Raw genomic sequence first — 18,159 nt, forward strand, 5'->3', positions numbered from 1 at the left:
GGAGCTAGAGAGCAAGATGTCTTGGGAGGAGTGAGACGGGCGATTTGGATGATATATCTGTGGATGAGGTTGGTGGTGTAGCTAGGGGCAGTGTTGTGGATGGCTTTGTATGCTGTGGTTAGTATTTTGAATTTTGTATGTTGGGTTAGTGGTAGCCAGTGGAGGGATTGGCAGAGAGAGGTAGCTGATGCTGATCAGTTCGTGAGGTGTATGAGTCTAGCAGCAGGATTCATAATAAACTGAAGGGGGATAACCTGTGTAACAGTAGACCAGTGAGCAGGGAGTTTCAGTAATCAAGGCGGGATATAACAAAGTGTGGTAAGTTGTTTTGTGGTATCATTGGTCAGAAAGGGGCAGATTTTGGAAATGTTGCAAAGGTTGAGGCGGCAGGATGTAGCCAGTGATTGGATGTGGGGTCTGAAGGAGAGGTCAGAGTCTAGGATTACGCCTAGCACCCTGGCATGAGGGTAAGGACCAATGGTTGTGCTGTTGATCTTAATGGTAAAGTCGTGAGTGGGGGATCAGGGAGGAGGAAATATTACAAGCTCAGTTTTGGAAAGATTGAGTTTAAGGGAGTGGTGTGACATCCATACTGATATGTCGCTTAGCAGATTTGTGATACATGAAGAGATTGAGGGGGTGAGCTGGAGAGTGGAGAGATAGATCTGGGTGTCATCAACATAGAGGTTGTTTTGAAAGCCATGGGAGGTTATCAATTGGCCCAGAGAAGAGGTGTAGAGAGAGAAAAGGAGGAGCCCAAGGACAGAGCCCTGGGGTACCCCAACGGAAAGAGGAAGAGGAGCCAAGGAGTTATTGTTGTATGTGACGCTGAACGTGTGCTGAGAAAGGTAACAGGAGAACCAGGAGAGAGCAGAGTCACGGAGGCTGATGGAGTGGAGTTTACTGAGGAGGAGCGAGTGATCGACTGTGTCAAAGGCAGCATAAAGGTCTAGGAGTATGAGTACGGAGTAATAGCCATTAGTAGGTCATTAGTGAGTTTTAGTAGGGCAGTTTCAGTGGAATGTTTTGGGGGTGAATACAGACTGTAGAGGATCGAGAAGGTTGATGTCGGTGAGGTAGCAATTCATACAGTTGTGAAAAAAGCGCTTGAGAAGCTTAGAGGCAAACGGGAGAAGGGAGATGGGTCTTAAGTTATTTTAACAGGTGGGGTCTAGCTAGGTTTTTTTAAGTATGGGGGTAATCAGTGCAAGTTTGAGCAGGGAGGGAAAGGTGCCCGTGGAGAGTGAGAGGTTGAAGATGTGGGTTAGAGAGTTTAAGATAGAGCAAGTAGGATGCTGCAATAATAGTGAGGGCACAGGGTCCAGGAAACAGTTGGTGAAGTGAGTCTTAGAAAGCAGTTCCGTAACTTCCTCGGTGGTAACAGGGTCAAAGGAGGAGAGTATTAAGTGTGGTGTTGGGTCTGGTATGTTGGTTGGAGGAGGATGCTTGACACTGGAGATCTAATCAAGAATTGTGTTGATCATGGTCTTGAAAAGACTGGTAATTTCATGCTCACTAATGCCCGGGAACAGGTGAGACCACGTTAATGTAGAATCAACATTAAGTCAGCACCCCATATTCTGAAGTGAGCTGTACACCTGGTGCAGCTGTACTGTACTTGAGGTTTTATATTGCGAACCACTCTTTCCCTCTTTCACACACATTGTCCTGCAGAATGTAGCATTTACAAGGAAACACGGCTGAGCCTGTGTTCCATTCCACCAGTCTAGATTTCCATTAATTTCATTCCCAGTAAAACAGTATGGGTCCCATCGTGTACAAGCCTGTGTGCATGTCTTGACTCCATTAACTACTTCCATACATGCAGCTAGGTCCATGAGGTCTCCGTGAGGCGGGTTTGGTCCCAATTAACTGGGGTACTGACCACTAGGGAGGGAACCAGCAACCTGATCTCCTTGTTAAGCAGAGAACCAGTCACCCCTGTCAGTACAGTTCCTTTGCTGTATGGCTGCCATATCATTCCCTTAGCATTGGTTACCTCTGGTAACTACATGTATTCCTCTTCATCCCATGTGTGTGTAACAAGCCATGTTCTTAGTCATACGCCAGATAACTCCATGGACCCCTTTGAGTAACTTCAGACAAGCATGAATTAGTTAATGAAACTTTACTCAACATTTTGTAGTACAGTCTAGCAATATAATGAACATACTCCATATATCTATCACTAACTCTCTAAAGTAAGCCTGCCCAGTGTATACCTTCACCAAGGTAAGAGTCCTTAAAATCAGTAATCTGGCAGAGTCCTGGCTCTAGGTCTACTTCCCTTGAAGGTGCTTAGCAGATTGTTGTGAGTCACGTCTTGCTTTCTGTCTCTGGACTCACTTCCCATCCAGGAACCCCAAGCAGAGCCGTCCTCCTATTTATTAACAGCACAGGGAAGAGGGCAGAGCCCAGAAATGCCCGGGAAAATGCTAAGCCTAGCTTAATGTCTTTCCACCAGGCCAGCCTGAAGAACTATCTAATTTACCACAAACAACAGCCAAGGATCCCAGGCAATGCCCAAATATGATCATGACCATATGTAGTCAATAACATCATCCAGGACCCCCCGGCCAGTTTGTTTACATTTTAGCAGCTGGGAACCAGATGTGGGGAAAAGGTTCTGGTCCTATAACATTGGGAAAATGTGCCTTACAAGGTGCAAAAGTTTTGCTGCCCACGCACTTCATGGTATCCCCTCAATGTTGATAGGCATGTGGCCTGATATGGTACAGGAAGGGAAGGCTGCATGCCTGCCTGGATAAGGGTTGGGGTAAAAAGGGGATCGCATGTCATTTTTATTCCTGTTTTTGTAACTTTGTAAGGACTAAATTGTACTGATTTGTAACACCGCATGCACATTTAAGGCATCCTCAAAGTATATTAATTAAAGGATTGTGTATTTTTAGTGTTGCTCTTCAAGCTGCATGAAAAAACCTTCTTCTCCCTGTATTTGCATTGGTACATGTCTATCATGGCAGTGCCCAGCTACCCATGTCCTTTTCTAACAATCATTTGTCTATTAGCCTTGAAAAAGACCAGAATAAAATAGTGAATTTCACTTCTCCTGGACTACAGTGCAATTTGGTGACCAGGGTTCACAGACTTCCTGCTGTGTTCTCCAAACCTGACTCAAACTGCATCTTGCCAGGTTCGCTCACCCCTATACATCCTTAATATATAGCAGTGATCAGTCTCACATAAATGCACAATGCTCTAATTATGTGCAGCTCATCATTACCATATGCTACGGCATGCTATTTCATAGCCTACAATGTATGTATGAAAATGTGTATGTGCATTTTCCACAGCTGGCTTAACACTGCATGACCCCAGCACAATCTTTACTGCTTTTCCACAATTGCCTGTAATGGTATCAGTATCTTCTTCATGTGTTTATGCTCCAACATTAGTGACGTTCACATTTTTCTATGATGCATGCCACTACTTGGCTGACATATATACAGTAGAGATGCTAGAGCATGCATGCCATAACCAAGCACACTTGTTAGTAATTCAATGTACATTTCAGCCTGTAACCTGTAGGCATGCATCATAGGCACATAGGATAAGATATCATTTGTCTCTCTGCACACAATTGTTGAACACATAAGCTATAGAAAACTACAGCCAATGTATACTGTGCCCTACCTCCAGGAATACCGAATGTGAGAGTGTTTATCTGATTCCCATATGTGCATTTAGTCGCTGGGAAAGCTACTGAAAGATGGAGAGATTACTGCTAATAGCCATTGGATCCAGGATTCTGCTTGTTGCTACTTTACTTGCCTTGAAAAAGCAGGGAGTCTACTTAGGGAGTAGTTAGAAGGGGTGTTTGTGTGTGTGTGTTGGGGTAAATTCAGTTAATGTGGGATCTTACCCGAAGATCAAATTTAAACCTTAAATGAAATTCATATTTATTTATTCATATGCAATTTACACACACACACACACACACACACACACACACACACACACACACACACACACACACACACACACACTATATATATATATACACCCTTTATACAGTACTGTGCCAAGATTTGGCCAGGTGTAAAGAAATGCAGTAAAGTAACAATGCTTTCAAAAATATATATACAGTATTTTCGTTGTTTATCTTTATCAATTTACAAAATGCAAAGTGAGCAAACAGAGGAAGGAAAAATCTAAATCAAATGAATATTTGGTGTGACTACCCTTTGGCTTCAAAGCAGCATAAATTCTTCTAGGTACACTTGCACACAGTTTTTAAAGGAAGTTGACAGGTAGGTTGTTCCAAACATCTTGGAGAACTAACTACAGATCTTCCGTGCATGTAGGCTGCCTCAAATCCTTCTGTATCTTCAGTTAATCCCAGATAGACTTGACTGTTATAATGACATTGGCTCTATGTTTGGGTCTTGTCCTGCTGCAGAATAAATTTGGGGGCAATCACACACCTCCCTAATGGTATGGCATGATGGGTAAGTATCTGCCTGTACTTGTTAAAAAAAAAGTATCTGCCTGTACTTCTCAGCATTGAGAACACCATTGATCCTGACCAAATCTTCAACTCCATTTGCAGAAATGCATCCCCAAACTTGCAAGGAACCTCCACCATGCTTCACTGTTGTCAGCAAACACTCATTATTATACCGCTCTCCAGCCCTTCATGAACAAACTGCCTCAACATAATGGATTTCGTCTGGGATTACATGAAGAGATAGAAGGATTTGAGATGGCCTACATCCACAGAAGATCTGTGGTTATTTCTACAAGATGTTTGGAAGAACTTACCTGCTGAGTTCCTTCAAAAACTTTGTGCAAGTGTACCTAGAAGAATTTAAGAACTGATGCTGTTTTGAAGGCAAAGGGTGGTCACACAATATATTGATTTGATTTGGATTTCTCTTCTGTTCATTTCCATTTTGTTAATTGATAAAAAATAAACAATTAACACTTCTATTTCTGAAATCGATCTTTTGCACAGCACTGTACATATATGTGTGTGTGTGTATGTGTTTGTTGTGTGCGTGTAGCATCCTCCTAGTTATTAGGTTAAGTAAATTTAGTTCTTAACACTTCTGTAATCAGTGGGGCTGCCTGTGACTGTTTTGGTCTGCTCTGAGTTTCACAGGCTGTTGGTTTGGCTACTTCCCCGTTTTTTGGATGATTCTGGAAAGTAGTGGCTGGGAGAGTAAAATCAGCACCTGCATATTTAGTCAGTCCATGTGTAAGGGTGCCCAGATGGTGGCTAAGAGTGAGCATAAATGGTATGAAGCCTGGAGTTGCCCTGTTCTTGTCCAGGAGGAGGACATCCATGTCTGGAAGAGCTTCTGCCCTTTTGGGCAGACCTGCTGTGCCCTTCTTCTCATTGTCAAGGTCTCAATTATGCTAGCTAGGGGCATATTCTGCTAAACTTCATACTTTATAGTGCCACCTCAGTGCTCTCAGAATTCTCACCTCCTGTCTTTTTTCACACTACACTTTTTGTTTTTTGTGAATGAGTAGTGGGACCATGTACCCCATACTCATTCACATGGGGGGGCCGGGATCTGGGGGCCCCCTTGTTAAAGGGGGCTTCCAGATTCCGACAAGCCCCCTGCCCGCAGACCCCCACATCCACCGGCCAGGGTTGTGAAGAAGAGCCCTCGTCCCCATCAACACATTGAGGGCATGTAGCCTGGTATGGTTCGGGGGGGGGGCGCTTGCTCATCCCCCCCCTTCCTGACCTGCCAGGCTGTATGCTCGCATAAGGGTCAGGTATGGATCTTGGGGGGAACCACCATGCCATTTTTTTCTAATTTTAACAGTTTCCTTTAACTCCAGGGAAAGTGACAGCTAATTCTGTGAGTTATAATCAAGAGAAAAAAAGCCAGCACCGACATACACTTCGTATTGCGAAAAAAATTTGTAAACAAAATTTGTAAACCGAGACACTATTTTCAACGGAATTTCATTCGTAAACTCAGAATTACGTTAACTGAGGCATTCGTAAACCGAGGTACACCTGTATATTCTATGTATCGGATCACACAATTTCTGGAACTGAATGAAGTTTATATATTTATTTATATATACCTTATATATTTATTTATATATGTTATTATCAAGCACTTTGTTATGAGTTTATTCACTATGGTTGTTTAGCATTTTATGGATTGATGTTTTTTGCTTTCATCGTTCACAATTTCCTGCCAGCAGTGCTACATCACACACTACTAATATTTATATTGCATTGTGGGAACACAGGTGATGTTAGCAGCAGCACACGTAGTGGCAGGCACCAATAAACACATATATTTTATTTTTAGCACATGGTAGGCGCAGTTTTTTTCACTGTATGTACACACACATATATAAATATATATGCATCTTTAAAGATCTACGCTTTTTTGTACTTATTTCAGTCAGTGAGTTTTGCTGTAGCCTTTTTTTTTTTTTCTCAATCCCTTCTAACATTCTGCTTAAACTTTGTGATTTGTAATAGTACTGTTTGGACTTTGAAGAAGGGGACATTCCCCGAAAGCTTGTCCTCAAAATTGTATGTTAGTGCAAATAAAAAAAGTATCATGGACAGTACGCAATTCATTGGTAAAATTCACACTTTTTTTTCGTCTTACCAAAAAAAAAAAAATATTTTTTAGTATGTTTGTATCTAAGGAATATGTCAGCTCATATTAGGTGAATGTGCTATTACTTACAGAGAATATTTTCAAATTAATTAATGATGTTGTTGACAATTTAAGATACTGGTTGAATTGCTAATTTCCCAAATAGCGAGTTATGGCTTACTGCTGGCATTTTTTACTGAATTGCTTAGTTTTGTCTTTAGCTGTATAATACTATTTGCTGTAAGTGGGATTTTTGGTCATTTTCAAAAAATTGTAGGAACTTCAGGGTAATGGTACATTTGTTTTGTAGGATATCAGTAATTACTTGGTGAAACCTTCAATTATAATTAATTTAAATACATGTATTATACTTTTTAGCTTGGAATAGAGCAAGAAAGGTTTGGTACTCCTGACAGGTTTGATTTTCTGTTTGTATGCCTAGGGTAATACACTCCCTCTATATGTCCCAGTGGCCACTGTCACAAAGTCTAAAACTAAGTGTAATCAAAATGTCGGAAATGTCATCAGAACAGGAATAGATGCAAAAACTTCCAACGTGGACAATTGTCTGATTGTAGATTTTTCATACTTTGGAGTATTTTTCTCTCATTTCCTGCTGTGTCTATAGGATATGAAGTAAAAAGAAATATCCCCAGTGGAAAAGAGATGGTAAAAAACAAAAAAACAAAAATCATTTCCTGCTCTATCTGGAATGAAAAAAAAGTTTGGGCTTTAGATCCACAGTACTTTAAAAGGCTTGCCTACTAGGCACTTTCACACCCTTCCTGCCCAGGCCAATTTTCAGCACTGTCACACTTTGAATGACAATTGCGCTGTCATGCAACACTGTACCCAAATGAGATTTTTATAATTTTTTGAGATAGAGCTTTCTTTTGGTGGTATTTAATCACCACTTGGTTTTTATCTTTTGCTAAACAAACAAAAAAAAAGACTGAATATTTTGGAAAAAAAAACATTTTTCTTAATTTCTGTTAAAATTTTTTCAAATAAGTAATTTTTCTTCTTCACTGATGGGCACTGATGAGGCTACACTGATGAGCACTGATAGGCTTCACTGATGGGCACTGATGAGGTGGCACCTATGGGCACTAATACGTTGAACTGGTGGGCACTGATGAGGTGGCACAGATGAGAACAGATGAGACTGTACTGACAGGCGACACTGATAGGCACTGATAGGCGGCACTGATGAGGAGGCACTGAAGGGTGTCATGGCAAGTTTGTTTACACAGCGATCAGCTGTGATTGGACACAGCTGATCACACGGTAAAAGGCCGCTGTGATTGGACGTTTACCTCGTTCTGTAACCAGCTGTGTCCACAGAGAGCACCAGATGTGCACCCCAAGGGCACGCAGGGGGGCAGGATTCTGGGCAGACGTGAATAGATGCCCTCCTAGAACTAGCTGACTGTGCTGTGGCTGTCATTCAGCTATAGTGTGGTCGGCAACTGGTTAAAGAAGAATTCCAGGTATGGATATGTTTTCATAGTGATCTCTAAATGTACCAGTGCAGAGTGGTGACCTCCTGTGTTCACAATGCAGCAGGGCTGACACTTGGCACGGGACCCAGAAGCAAGTGGAGATAGCTGAAGTAGTTGTGTGTACTTCAATGATTTCCAGCTTCCATGGGGATCCCACAGGTATGGCATACTGTATGCATAGTTACATTGGTCCAAGAAACAACAAATATTCAGTAGTTGGTTATTATTATCATTATTAGTAGTATTATACAGGATTTATATAGCGCCAACAGTTTATGCCTGCTTTGCAATAAAAGGGGGACAGTACAATTACAATACAGTGTGATACAGAAGGAATTGGAGGGCCCTGCTCATGGAGCTTATAATCTAGGGAGGGGTAAGTGGTACAAAAGGCAATAGCTGCAGGTGATGATCTGATGGAGGTGCCTCAAGTATAGTTCTTAGGTAGAGGTGGAGGTGGGGTAGGCTTCTCTGAATAAATGAGTTTTCAAGGATCGTCTAAAGGCTGACAGGGTAGGAGCTGACCGGATATACTGGGGTAGGGAGTGCCAGAGGCTATGGAGTAGTCCTGGAGGTGAGCATGGGAGGATGTAACAAGGGAACTGGAGAGCAGGAGGTCATGGGAGGAGTGGAGAAGATGGTTTAGGTGATATCTGCAGATGAGGATGGTGATGTAGCTAGGGGCGATGTTGTGGATGGCCTTGTATGTTGTGGTTAGTATTTAGAATTTTATACATTGGGCTAGTGCAGTGTTTCTCAACTCCAGTCCTCATGGACCCCCAACAGGTCATGTTTTCAGGATTTCCATTATTTTGCACAGGTGATTTGATCAGTTTCACTGCCTTAGTAATTACCACAGCTGTTTCATCTGAGGGAAATCCTGAAAACATGACCTGTTGGGGGTCCATGAGGGCTGGAGTTGAGAAACACTGGGCTAGTGGAAGCCAGTGAAGAGATTGGCAGAGAGAGACAGCAGTCATGGATCGGTTAGTAAGTTGTATTACTCTAGCAGAAGGTCATGGGTCAATACCCAAACAGTGGCCTCATGCATCAAATTTTATTACTAAACTCATTTGGGATTAACCTCATATGTGTACCTACCTTTGAGAAGCCTGGGTCCTTGAGTTGATGGAAGTGTTGGAGCCATTATACTGCATTGTGTGCATTTACAATTTTTTGTAGCTGAATTGGTAGCCTCTGTGTCAATTCTGTTCTCACATTTGAGATCAGAATTAATTGGAGAGAACCAATTAACCACTGTAAGGTTTGTGCTGAAATCTAATATTAGGGCAAAATGTAGGTAGTGCATTTTAATTACTAAAAAATAATAATAAAAACAATTAATTTAATACCACAGATCACAGCAGCTAAAAATGAAACTGTTTGGTTTGCAGCAGCTCTTCACTCCTCTCCTGGCTCCATTGGCTCCTGCTGGTGTCAGGCAAACCCTGAGAGCAGAGAGCAGGGAGTGGGGTGAAGCCAGGCTGTGTGTTTGAATAGATGGAAACATCCTGGCTTCAGAGCGAGCCTGCATGAGTGCCCCCATAGCAAGCGGCTTCCTCTGGTGGGCACCCCACAGAGGGGAGGGGCCAGAAGCATTGGTGAAGACCCCAGAAGGGGAGGATCGGGGTTGTTCTGTGCATAACCATTGCACAAAGCAGGTAAGTATACCATGTTTGTTATTTTAATAGAAAAAAAGGGAAGGATCACAATCACTTTAAATTTGTTTAGTCTGATGGTAGACTCCTTGTCTTTCCGGGGCTGGAACATACTGCATATATGCCATTTTAACCTCCTGATTAAACTGACACTTCCTAATAGATGCCATTTGTTGTTAGCAGAACCCTTTTTTAGTTTCTTACCTGTAATGCATTTCTACTATTAGTGTTTTTATTGCCGTTTTCATTTTATTTTTTTACATACAGTATCTGTTTAACACAAGGAATGTAGTGTGCTCATAGTAATTCAGCAAAATGGATGTATGGGCTAAGAACTAATCCTCAAATTAAGAGCTGGCAGACTCAGAAAACCTACAAGAATTTATGTTTAATATTTAATCATGGATGCAACTCTATGTGAAATTACGTTTTTCAGAGAAGAGGACAATATGAAAAAAATGTCTTTGCAGCACGCCCAGGCAAACCAGCTGCAGAAGCAGCATCTTGGCAGATAAACACAAACTGATGTGTGGTATCTAACATGCCAGATGTGATTTTAATTCATTTACAGCTGACTGCAAGCAGTTACGTGCGCTCTGCTGCTTTTGTCTTAGTAGGGCAACAGTTAAATGTGCAGCAACATAGGAGGAGCCATGCTGCACCGAATGCACCATCTCTAATGTGACATGGGATCAGTCATATTTTTACATTCACATGTCACTCTAATGCAGAAAGAGGAAATGCTTCCGTCTAGATATTTAACTACTACAAGTCCCAGCATGCTATGCTGCTAGAGATGTGTGAATTAAAAAAGCTTTTAAAATCAAACTCCAAGCAGATATAGAGGATATAAATGAATGCAGCTCTGTGTTTATTAATAAATCATTATTTTTTTTTAAATATATCCATCCTCTAACGGAAAGTCAGATCACAGCAGCAAAAAAAAAAAAAAAAGAATTTGGAGATTTGGAAGAGGCTGAGAGCAATAAAAGGGACATTTCTGAGTTTATATTAAATAAATAAATGTACGTTTCTTTTTTTTTAATCAAAATCTGTTGTATGATTAAAAGTGAAGCTGGAGACCACGTACGGTCTTCAATAGTCCTTTATTGTTAAAATCATCAGCGGTAACAAACCCACCTGTACAGCAGGACGCTAACGCATTTCAGCCAAAGCCTTAATCAAAGCCATGGATATATGAAGTCAGTAGGGCTTAGCCTCATTTGCTAATCTATGGGGAAGGTTCCCGTGCAAGTTCAACTTTCTTTGCAAAGTGAACAGCTAATTTGCCTTTAGTAAATCAGCTCCTGAAGCTGGCCAAACACTAGTTGACTTTCAATCAAAACTTTTTGTTTTAACCGCTTCCCCTCCACCCTTTAGCAGAAATACTGGTACATGGCGGCAGGGGTGTGCAAAATCGTGTATATATATATGTGATTTTGCAGTTCCAGGTAGGAGAGCGTGTGCCCTACCCGTGCCGCCATTTGTGGTCTCGGCTGTTAATCTCCGGGTCCTGGCTGGTGATTACTCTCTGGCACCCGGTGATCGCCGAGTATTACCAACAGGGGAGAGAACTGTATGTAAACAATACCGTTCTCTCCCTTGTCTGCTCCTGCACACTGCTTTGCAGAGCCATACAAAGCAGTGTGTCTTCAGTGGAAAGCACACACATAGCACAGAGTGAAACAGCACACAGCACACAGTTAACCCTTTGATCACCCCAGATGTTAACCCCTTCCTGCCCTGTGCCATTAGTACAGTGTCAATGCTTTTATTAGCACAGATCACTGTATTGGTGTCACTGGGGATGTCCAGTCACATCTCCAGTGAAACCAAGCCAGTTCCCCCCAGTGTCAGAATGCCCACCACAGTCCTGCTATGAGTCACTGATTGCCACCATTACTAGTTAAAAAAAAAAAATTCCAGTATATATACCGCCATTTCATGTAAACCAATTAATTTACACATACTGGGATTATTTTTTTAGCAAATTTGAATTTTTTAAGTTTTTTATTGGACATGTTTAATAGCTAAAAGTCAAGAATATTGTTTTTTTCTCAAAATTGTCACTTTTTTTTATAGCACAAAAGATAAAAAATGCACATGCAATCAAATACCACTGGAAGAAAGCTCTATTCATGGGAAAAAAAGCTACATAAATTTCATTTGAGTACAGCATTGCATGACCTCGCAATTGTCAGTTAAAGTAACGTAGCACCGTAACACAAAAAATGGCCTTGTCAGGAAGGGGGGTAAATCCTCTGGAGGGCAAGTGGTTAAGAATGTTTGATTTTTTTAGTCTGTAGTGGAGTCAAATCTTCATTAATTTCCAGAAATATGAAAAAAATGTATCAGCAACCTTCCACTCTTAGCCCCTCTTGCTGTATTTATAAATTGTCAACAAAGTGGCTCCCTCTGTTGTCTCAGCCAGTGAGGAGAGGGAGTCCCAGGATAGCTGAGACTCCAGTTCACATCACTGGATCCAGAGAGGGCTTATGTGAGTATTAGGGGAGGCTGGGGGGGTATGCTGCACAGAGAAGTTTTCTTTCCTTCATGCATAGAATGCATGAAGATAAAAAACCTTGAACCTTTACAACCACTTTAACCATTTCAACATAAAAAGAAAAAAAAAAAGTTGATTAACATACACCGAAAATATTACAAATACCAAAAAATGTCATTCCAACAAAGCATCTACTAACAAACGTAACCAATAGTCTTTATCCGCATCCAACAGCAACCCTTAATAATTCCTATACAATATATCCTAAATAATTAAGTTAATAAATAAAAATATGCTTTTACTATGAGTTAAGTTTAAGTTTACCCAAACTATTATTAGCATTTGCTCTATTATACCATTCTGTATATTTAAATGTGGTCATACATTATATATCTCCACCTGATCTAAAGTGCAGTCTATAAACAGTTTACACCTCTTAAAGAAATTGTTAACTTATTTGAAAATGTTGCACTTATTTTTTCAATATATAGCAGGTTTTTTTCATATCTATTATTATTTCTGCCATGATAGGAGAGGTACTAGTTATCCAAGGCCTCATAATGGCTCTCCGAACTGTCAATAACCATATGTGAATCCACTGCAAATTACATGTCCGCCTATTTATAATACGTATTGCCTCAGCCTCATTACAGCTAAACAGTAACATCAAAGGGTCTTTGTGAACTTATATATCCCAACACCTGCTCCCAAAAGAGTGAAATCTTTGGACAATGCCACAAAAATATATACAGTATGTATAATGTATATAAATTATATTTTGGACATATTCCTGCATACGATGATGAGGCATGTACTATAAACAGGATGTTTGCTCTATGCATAATATTAAACCGAGTTTCTCTCCAGCTCTCATTTATAATGATTCTCCGAACCTTGGTTTATCCCTCCATTAATTTTTCCACCAGATTTTCATAGGAAAAAATCATATTGCCAATTTTTTACATATGTATTTTTTACTGATTTGGGGGAGATATTATTCATAGGATGTGTAATGCCCTTCAGGTTAGCTAGATAGGCTGTTTTTTTTTTCTTTTTTTAGGCAGAGGCTGAGTAGCCTGTGAGTGATGCAGGAGTTCACCTGAGGACAGGCTAGGAGTCTCTATCAGATCAGGGCTTCCAGAGCCCTCCCACCTCTCCAGAAAACTGAGAGCTTTCTGGAAGAGGGGTGGAAGAGAGGAGGAGGCCCAGATCTGCATGTTTGAGGGACATTGGCCAATCCTCTGGCAGGAGGCTGGGCATGGTGACCAGAGCAACCCTCAAATGTGACAGAGCCTCTGGGAAGGTGTGCAGTGTCGCTTGGAAGATGGATTGAGGAAGGCTGTAGTGTGAAGCCTGGGAGGGGGCCCCAGGGAGGGGAGCCCACCTACAGGCAGGTTTCTGGAAAAAAGGATCTCCACTGCCTCAACGTCTCCCAGGGAAGACAGCCTGTGTAGCAGGCAAGGAACTAGCTCAGTGCAAGGGCTGAAGGCAGCCATTAACCCACAAAGCTAACAGGAGAGGAGAGTGTGAGTATTCTTACAACCCCTGGGCCGGATAAGGGAAGGGGGCAGTCAGATTCAAATCCCAACTAGCTTCTCATCTTGGACTGTTTCTAACTTAACAGCTCTTAGCCCCCCTTGCCCAGGGAATACCTCATTGCAGCTGGGTGAAGAGGAGTAATCATCCGGGGTCTGAGGAGATGCACTAGGAAGAAGTCTTTGGAGCTCTTCAAGGAAAGAGACTGTTGTTATCCGTATTTTTGTGCATAGTTGCTAAGGAGTTCATTGGGCATCCAATATACCCCTAGACTCCATCCAAATTCTTAACCCCTTAATAAAATCACAAAACCAAGCTCAAGGACTGTTCTTTGACTTTTGCGTGCAAGTTGTGGAAAATGCTTGCTACCTGGCCGTGCAGAGCTTAAGGGGTCCCAAAACAAATCCAATGGCCCCTAAGGGGGTAGTGCTCCAGATGGTATATATCCGATATAGCACAGTTTCCTATCAACCTAACCAAAAAGGTTGGCTTGAATTCATAGACCATATCACCACAACAGGACCCTAGCTCTACTCTGTGGAAATGATGGATTATCCTGAATTGGTAGGAACTTTGATACATAGGGAAACATTCCTTGTTTTATCCTCAACCCTCTCCGAGCTACTATTATAAATGTTCATATGAATATTCTTATGCATGTTCACTGGAAAATCTACTAGTTTATGGCCAGCTTTAGGGTGTATCCTTCGTGGCTGTTGTGTGCTGTAGGGGGCTGTAGGGGGCACTTACAAACTGTAGATTTTTGTTAATGTCTTAAATGATGCTGGAGAGCTTGAAACTCACTATTTATGCCTGTGTAGTGCTACCCTCTTGAGGGCCCTTGAGTTTTTGGGTCCACCTAAGCTCTTCACAGCCAGGCAACATGCAATTTCCACACTTGCATCCACATTCAGTAAACAGTTCATGAGCTTGGTCTTTGTTGTTTTATTAGGAGTTACAAACTTGGAAAGGGTCTAGGGGTATGTGGGATGCCCAATGGAACTGAAGCAACTTGGAGGACATCTTCTTAGGCACAAAAAGGCAAAAATGTAGCAAATACACAAAAGAACAGATCCTAGGCTATCTACTCTTTTGGGAGTGGCTTTAATCTTCTGAAGAATCATTGTACAGTCTTTGCAAGGAGCACTTGGATCCCTTAAATTAATCTCCTCAGACCCCAGATGAAAATCTCCTCATCCACCTGGCTGTTTTAAGAGTATTCCAGGGCAAGGGATTCTGAGACACACAAAGAATGTAGTCCCAAGGAGAACTAGTTGGGTATTGCATCTGACCCTTCTTTGGCCCAGGGCGTGTAGAAGTACTCACACTGTCCTTTTCCTGTAGCTTTAAAGGTTGAAGCTGCTTTCAGGTCTTACGCTGGGCTGGCTCCTTCCCTACTGACAAGCTGTCTTTACCCGGTAGACTGTGGGATAGTGAAGGTTCTCCTTTTCAGCTTCCAGCCTGTAGGTAGATCCCCTTCCTCTGGTGCCACCTCCCAGGTTCCACACCAGCAGCACTTCCTCACTCCATCTTCCACCTGACTCCTCTGCTGACCATATTTACGAGCTGATCTAGCCACCATGCCAGGCCTCCTGTCTGGGAATTGGACAGATACCTCTAAGTATGAAGATCAGCCTGTCCTCATCTCCACACACTGGCTTCTAGAAACTTCTCCAAGTTTCTAGAGCAGGGGGAGGTATCAAAGAACTGACCTGTAGCGCACTCCAGACTATGGCTTCATGCACACTGAACGTTATAAAAACACCAGTAGCATTAGCTATAGAATGCTGCAATAAAAACATGAGATTTTTTGCGTTTTTTAGCTTTTTTGCATAAGCTTTTTTCAGCATTTTTTAGCGTTTTTTCAGTGTTTGCAGTTTTTAGCAGTTATACTCTCACAAAATCTTCAGGCTCCAAAATGCTCAAACACCGTATAGCAGCGTTTTTTAGTGGTTTTCACCTTTCATTTGCGTTTTTCAGCTTTTAGCAGCGTTAGAGCATTTTTACAGCTAAAAAACTCCTCTTGAAACCCACTAGTTCTGGGTTTTTTTTCCAGCCAAAAAACGCTCCTGCCAAAAAAATGCTGATTAAAGCCAATGTGTGTATGAACACATAGGATAACATGCTGGGGAGTTTACTGGCTGTAGAAAAGTCACGTTAAAAACATCAGCTTTTCAGATTTTTTTTAGCGTTTTTGCTTTAGTGTTCAGCAGCGTTTTGCCATGTCTGTATTTTTAAGTGTTTTTTTAGCATTTATTTTTACCTAAATTTTTTTGCTACATTTTACCGCGTTTTTCAGTGTTAGAGCATTTTTACAGCTAAAAAACTCCTCTAGAAACAAACTACTCCTGGGGGTTCTTTCCAGCCAAAAAACTTCCCAGCCACAAAATTACAGTCTATGTGTGCATGGACACATAGGGTAACATGCTGGGTGGTTTACTAACTAGAAAAAAAACTTCAAAAGCCAAAAACAGCCGCTGTAAAAAGTGTGCATGAGGACTTAACCTCCCTGGAGGTATTCCCGAGTGTAGCTCAGGGTAAAGTTTTAGTACCACAAGCGGTAACCCTGAGCTACACTTGGGAATACCCTGCAGTGTTGCTCCGGGACCTCTTCTTCACATACCTTGTCCTGCGCTCCCGCGATGTTCCCCCTGCAGCGTCCGCGGCAATGACCTCCAGTCGATGCCGGCATCCGTCTTCCGGGTTCTGTTTCCTGCGATGTCAGGACGTACGGGGGACCGAAAAAAGCAATTTTAGACCAGTTAGAGAACAGCGATAGTAAATTAGAACCACTTGCAGAATTGAGTGATAATGATTCGTGGGGAAATTCATCATCAGACACTGAAAACGATTTTGCGACTTTGCTCAGTGATGTGCAAACTTGGCGCTATATTTCAATGTTTTTGGTTTGATTATATTATTGCATTAAATTTATTATTATTATATTATTGTTTTTTATGATTATTAAACTATAATTTATAATTTCGTGTTTCAAATTTTAACATACCCGGGATGTTTACTAGACTCTTGTTGGGACAGATTTCAGTGAGTTATTCCTAAAAATTACAGGCCTACAATAAAAAAAAATACATATTTTCATGCAAAAAAATGTACCGCTTTGTGCACAGAAATACTGACATAATTAGACCGCTAGGAAGGCTACCCTCAAATAACCTTGCTGACCTGTGACACCAGGATAAAAAAGAGGGAGAACAGGGGGTCTCCAAAACAGGAAGGCACAGACAAAAAAAAACCTCTCAGCCTCTCAAGGGTTCTATCGTTTCTCTACTCCACTAGATGAATAGTATTTTTCTGGCTGTTTCCCCAGTTGTAGAGATGTATCTTAACTTCTGTCCATCTGATGTCTTGTCACCAGGACAGGAAATGACAGAAAATCTCTCCGAAGGGGGACACAGTGAGCAATAAAAACTCAGATGTTCTACAGCTTTCCCACTCTATCCTAACAGCAAAAAGTTTTGGCTTTTGTTTATTTATATTAGTGTGTATTTATGTATTATGTTTATTCACTAGCACTATATCAAAAGGCTTAAACTGGGTCTGCATAAATTTCAGGATGTGTTCATTAGCATATTTACATTACAAATGATGCCATCAAAAGCGCCTGTTTTCCTTGAAAGCATCACATATTGCCTTCTAACTGTACAGCATCTTCCCTAGGTTGTTTATTCTATTTAATCTATTAATCTAGTACGTTTTTTTTCTGTGAGACAAGACTACGCACAGACATTTATTTGTCATTGCTGTTACTTGTAGACCTGTGCTGTATTAAAGTGCCGTGTTTCCTTAGCTTCATATTGCTTCTTTTTATTGTTCTGTATGTCAAACTGCATGTATTTAAAGAGATTAAAGGAGAAAAAAAGCAGTCTCTGTGCATTACTCTCTCAGACAGCACTGCGGCAATGGCCTGTGGCTCACACTATCAAAGGCAGCTGGTAAATGTGAATGAATCAGCAGACAGGGATGACCCTTCGCCATCAGTCACAGGAGACGGAGCACAGAAAGACAAGTGGAGCAGTTCCAGCAAAGTGATTGAAAGATACGTGACAAGAACATTCTAGGATGCAGGGAAAGCAGTAGAAAACAGACGTGTCATTTAATCTTTCAGGTTTTGATGATTTTTGCATCCCCTCCATCTAGCGACATAGAAGGACACCCCCTTCTTCAGCTCCTGAATTTACAAAGGGACCAGCATTGCACTTGTAGTTGTCATCTGTGTCACCACCTGCTGATGAAATTAGGTATCACACCATTGCCATAAATACAATGACCCTCTATGCCAGTGGTCTCCAAACTGGCGCCCAGGGGCCAGATGTGACCCTTTGCCTGCCTCTATCTGGCCC

This window comes from Staurois parvus, unplaced genomic scaffold (genome assembly GCF_062004578.1).
Source record: "Staurois parvus isolate SC_StPar_1 unplaced genomic scaffold, SC_StPar_1.0 ptg000714l, whole genome shotgun sequence".
Classification (NCBI taxonomy): Eukaryota; Metazoa; Chordata; class Amphibia; order Anura; family Ranidae; genus Staurois; species Staurois parvus.